Source organism: Zonotrichia leucophrys, chromosome 2 (assembly GCF_028769735.1).
Source record: "Zonotrichia leucophrys gambelii isolate GWCS_2022_RI chromosome 2, RI_Zleu_2.0, whole genome shotgun sequence".
Taxonomy (NCBI): Eukaryota; Metazoa; Chordata; class Aves; order Passeriformes; family Passerellidae; genus Zonotrichia; species Zonotrichia leucophrys.
Genome location: NC_088171.1, coordinates 15,023,551 through 15,029,156, shown reverse-complemented (window position 1 = coordinate 15,029,156; position 5,606 = coordinate 15,023,551). Strand labels below are relative to the sequence as shown.

Sequence of the window (5,606 nt, the reverse complement as noted above, 5' to 3'; positions counted from 1 at the left end):
CCTACACAGACACAAAAGCTGCAGACTTCAAAGAAGAAGGACAAAAACACAGAGTTTTAATCTATTTTTCCAGCCAGTCATCTGCCATGCATATAAATTTAAGTTACTCTTTAAAAGCATCCAGCCAAACCAGCCCAATTCAATTAACAAAATGTTAACCCAAACACCCAAACACAGGTCCCTTTAAAGTTTTGATTCAGACAGTATTTACCATGTAGTGGGCAAACGTGGCTCTGAAATACAGGGTAGGACAACCAGTTGCTCTCATAGCAGTTTTGTAATAAACACACCCTCAAACCAGCCCACATGTGGTACCTGTTTTAGGTACAGCTTGATTCCACTGTTACAATCTGTGTCAGTGGGTAGCTGTAATGTCTGTCTGGTCTCTGGTCCCCTCCTCTTCCTGCATCCAAGGGTCTCTGGTACCTGCCTTTCTGGGGGTCCCGGCTGCACTGTCAGGATTGCTTTCTTCTACTCTGGTCCTGTTCACGTTTCAAACACCTTTCATCACAGAGATATATTCAGGTAACTGTGGTCTTTTGATTCAGCTGCCTAAACCATGCACTCTCAAAGCTGCATTGGCTGGGTATTGCTGTGTGCCTATTGCTGGGACAGCATTGTGAATGCTTGGGTCTTGCCTCACCAGACACTGACCTTTTAATAATTGTTTGCAAATAACATTGCTGTAATAAGCAAAAGTCTTCAATAAATGTTTTAATGTTATAATGGTACCTAGAAGATTCCCAACCTATATTGCTAAAAATGCAGTAAGTGGATGAAATAAGATATGCAGTAGTTTAGATACTGTGGAACTGCAAAATATATAATCCTATAAAAACATTGCTATTGTTTCAAACTGTAATGCCCATGTTTTAACATTTTCCTGGATTTATTGAAGTTTCCCTTAATTTTGCTGGAATTCTATTACTGAATAGTTCATTATAGATGTAGGTATAAGGGTTTTTTCATAATTTCTTCCATCCATTGGCTCAGTTGGAGTAGTTTTAAATGAGCTTAAAGCCAGTGTGGTATTTTCAATTACAACAATGGCAAGTGTGAAAGTTTTATTATGCACTTGAAGCCATCTGACTGAGAGCACAGAGCACCAAACATCTTTGGATAAAGTTTGGTTTTCAATTACAAAGTGTGATCTAACTGCCAAGATACCACATGACAAAGTACATAAAGTGAGTGTTTTTTCCAGACTGAAAAAGATAACTTTTGCATGGAGTGATTCTTCATGGTGATGGATATTTGCTGTTATGCTCCTGAAGCAAGAGAACAATTGTTGGACATTTCCAAAGCTACTTGATTAGTTCCTTGAAAATGAAAGAATCTTTCTACTAAATTAGTACATGCTTGCACGTACAGATTTCTAGTATTTTCATTATCAGTGTATCTCCACAGTTAAAGAATTTATGGCCTCTACCATTGCTTAGTGTTTCTTAAGACAAAGGCCTTTAACTTACACGTATTTATTTTAAAATATTCCCAATATAACACTACAGAAACTGTCTTTGATCACAAATGTAATGTTGTAAAGCTTCCTGTAATAGTGTGCAGCCTTCTGAAATAGAGCACACTGAAGACAACTTTTTTTCATTTTTACTCTTTTTAAATTTTGGTAAATTTTCTTTTGTAACAAGGTTTGCATACCAGATCATCACACAGGCCAGGTAACAATCCAGATAGATTCTTATGCAATGTATATAACACTTGAAACTAATGAAAAGTAGATATTGGAAAGAGCATGGGCCCACTTTGTAATGTCCTAAAATGTGTAAACTTCCATTTTCTCATATAGGTGCTTTCATAATGGCCATGCCCATCAAAGATGAATGAAAATACATTAGGTAAGCTTGTGAAATCTATACTATTTATGCCCCACTCACTACCCACACAATTCTCAATAAAGTACTTAGGTATCTGTCTTTCCATCACACTCATCTATTTTTTAATCCATTGTCTGCATGGATTTAACCCAAAATATGTTCCAGCTGATAACTCAAAAATTTGTGTTCAAAGGAATATTTAAGTTGATTTGTGCAAAATGCAAGTATTTAAATTTGAAAAACCATTCAGTTTTTCATGGTGGCTTCAAATATGTAGGCTTCTCTCCATGGATTTCACAATTGTCTAAGAATAACAATAAACCACTTAATTCTTCTCTTTATTCCTTTCTTGTTTCTTTTTGCCATCGCGTGCTTTAGCCTGCAGTATCTTTTAGGACCAGGCTAATACTTTCACCCTGTTTGCTGGATACACAGCTGCATCCATTACAGTCTTATCCATGATTCTACTCACCTGTGAAATCTCTTAGACCTCCTTTAGACATTGATTAGAGAAGTCTACCACTTAAATAATTTTGCACCCCTCTCCCACACTTATTAAGTTGGTAGGATTTTAACTCTTACATTGTTCTTGTAAAATTTCTTCAGCTCTTCACATAATATCTACAAAATTCTCCAATTTCATGGTTACTGGATTTACTGAGCTTAGTTGTCTCTTCAGCCTGCTTCAGTGCTTCTTGTATGGCTAGTGTGAAACCCTCCTTATAAATATTCACCAATATTCTCAGTAACTAAACCCTAGCTCTGGTACCCAATATTTGTGTGTGTGTGTGTGTGTGTGTATCCATTGGTAATTTTAATTTGATCTTTATTATGCAGGGTGAAAAAAATGTACCAACAATTTACCAGCGCCTTAAATGAGCTGTCAAACCTGTCAAGTTCCCTTCCTTAATACACTTTTATCTTTTGGGTTACTTTGCAATTTTGAGTAAGTAAAGCCCAGCTAAAATTTTTTGGGGCTGGTTGATCAATTAAAGATTTATCTTCACTGTATAGCCCTGGATATTTCTCCAGTGCTACTACTCAACTTGTACAGTTTTCCTGTTTAAGAATCCTATGTCCTTTTTGGGTTGTTCTAACATGATCACTGTCCAATTCTGCTGCAATAGTGACTTGTTAATTTGTACTTGATTTGAAAATTAATTTGGTGATCGCTAGTTTTGCTATTTCTTTTTTTTTTATGTTTTAATGTTACTAATTTGCTTCTTGTTAATGAAGAAAGTGTGTGATATTCTTGTGGATTCACAACAAGTTCTATGAAATTTAGGTCATACTAGATATCTCTGTTCAAGTTGTTATTCCTCACTTGTACAGCTGTTACAACATCTATTTTTTATGCTTATGCTTTTAAGTTGGTATTTTAAAAAATGTTTTCAGGCTTTCATATTTCCTGGTAACACAGCATGTGATCACATTTCTCCTCTGATTCTGCTTTTTATCTTCCAGCACAACTTGAAAGTGGCCTTGGCATCACTTAATTTTGGTTTAGCTTTTGCTTCCTCTTACAGGGATTGGTTATTCATTACTATGGCATGTTCCTTTTTCTAGAAACCTCAGTATTACTGCTGCACAGAGTCTTTTTCTGCTACATTGTCTGCATTCATTTTTTTTCTACCTCCTGTTTCAATTCCCATAGTTCACCTTCTGGTCTTTCATTCTAATTATTTTTTATTCTTCTTTTGTTTAATATTTGTCTTCTTTGTTCTACATTGTTGGGGATCTTTTATCCTTCTTTTTTTTGCCACCTTGTTTGTGGTTTTATTTTCAGTGTCTTCTTCCTCTGGTTCCCTCTCCTGTACACCGTGATGTCCAAATGTCTCATCTTTTGAACACATTGTAACTGAAATTCTCATTTCATACCAACACTTAGACATCAAGAACTCATGGTGCATTTTCTAATGACCCATGGAAAGCATCCTGTGTTTGTGTGTTGGGACCCCATTGTGAGCTCCATGTTTCTAGCTGAGCATTCATTTTCCTGATTCCTACAGATGGCAAGACAAATCTTGTAATCATTTCAGTCCATGGCTCTATTTTTGCTGTTATGAATCTGTTACAGAATCTGGTACTGATTCCTGATTTCACAGGATGTGTGGATACCTAAAACTGTTAGTAACTAATGGTGAAGGTGAAAATACAAATGTTTCAGTAGGGTTCTTGAGCCGTGGGACTGAATCTCAGCTAGATAACACAAGGAAGACAGAGGATGTTTCCATCCTCATGTCATATTTTCAGTATAGCTTGGTTTCCTAGATTGTCTGCATCCTCCATTAATTGCTGGAAGCAGGGTTAAGTCAGGCCCCAAGAGCAGTTGATCAGATCAGTCATGCATATTCAGGCATAAACCCAGTTTTGTTTATGGTAGTAAGGCAGTAATACCCTAGTACCAAACACTGCTATGCCAGTACCACAGCATTAGGACAGGAGCTGAGGAGAGGGTCTGAGCCATAATCACACGCCTGATTCTGAAGTACAGCACAAATACAAAAAATTGGTTTTGTTGTTGTTGTATTGATAAATCTTAAGGATACTCTACCTGTGCTGTCCTTAAGGGCATCAACACATCTGTTTTAATCACAATCCCTGTGTCTGTCTGCTGGGTCTCTGGCCCCCCTTCCTGTAGTTCCAGGGTCCTTCCTCCTCAGTTTTGTGGTTCTTTCTGTTGCATACACCCTTATCCTAGAGCCACTGGTAGTTTTCTCTGTCTGACCATGGTGTTACAAAGCACATATGTATGTGCATATGCAATGCTTCCTTGACTTGTCATTGATATCTAATTCTGGTAATGTTATTATTACAGATTTGGATTTGGTTCTTTTCAGGTTGTAACACCCAGAAGAGTAAGCACAGAATATTTACACTAAAAATGAACAGTGTGGAACTGTGACAGATGGGCATTAATCTGTCATCAATTACATCGGACACAGAACAGAACAAAGTTGGGAAGCTGTAAGAAAATATGAACCCTTTCTTTTTTAAAGTAAAAATGAACTGGACACAGACTGAAACCTCTAATCAGAATAAGTAGGCTGTAAATCCTGATTTGTTTAAAGGGAGGATCCTGATGCAGATGTGGAAGCCAGCTCTAAAGAAAAGGCTTTATCCTTGCTCAGAGTCCTGTGACACAGAAGAAAAAATCCAGGATCAAAAATTCCCCATGCAACTGTGAGAGTGTTGCTAACATTTTCAGAGACCTTTTCTGTAACTGCATTTTAGGGGTGAGATAATGGAGGCAGAAAAAATTTATACTAAAGAACATGACTGCACTTACAAAAGAATGTGAGGGGGCAGTTAACCAATAGCATCTGTACCAGTGGTTATGGTAGTGCTGGGGTGTCTTTGTGGCCAGTACTCCAAAAATAAATTAAGAAGCTGGACTGTAAGGCACTCTGTTCTTGCAGATTTTCTCTCACAGGGTTAATGTTTGCACTGTGTGAGTTGGGTGCAACCACAGTTTACTTTATTTTACTTTCCTTTTCCTGTCTTATTCATAGTAAATATTGTATTTCGGTAGTGTTTGAGGCTTGTGAATGTCATAATAGAATTGTCTGTACATATAGACATATAAAACATATAAAAACATATAAAATTTTCATAAGTGTTTTGAATGATGTTTTGTTTCTATCACTTGCCTAGCACTTGTTGCTCAGAGAAACACAGAGTGAGATCTACCCACCTAGGATACTTCACTGTGAGTTCTGGGACCTGGAAGGTAAATGCATTAGGTCCTGAGCTCAGAGGAGAGCTGAACTTAGC

General features: G+C 37.2%; 1 long non-coding RNA gene across 1 annotated transcript; it reads left to right on the top strand.

Moving 5' to 3' along the window:
* The first annotated feature begins 402 nt into the window (after positions 1 to 402).
* On the top strand, positions 403 to 5,032 carry LOC135443029 (uncharacterized). The gene is made up of 3 exons (XR_010438770.1): positions 403 to 525; positions 1,805 to 1,853; positions 4,673 to 5,032. It is a non-coding gene; the product is annotated as an uncharacterized LOC135443029 (long non-coding RNA).
* Positions 5,033 to 5,606: the final 574 nt, after the last annotated feature.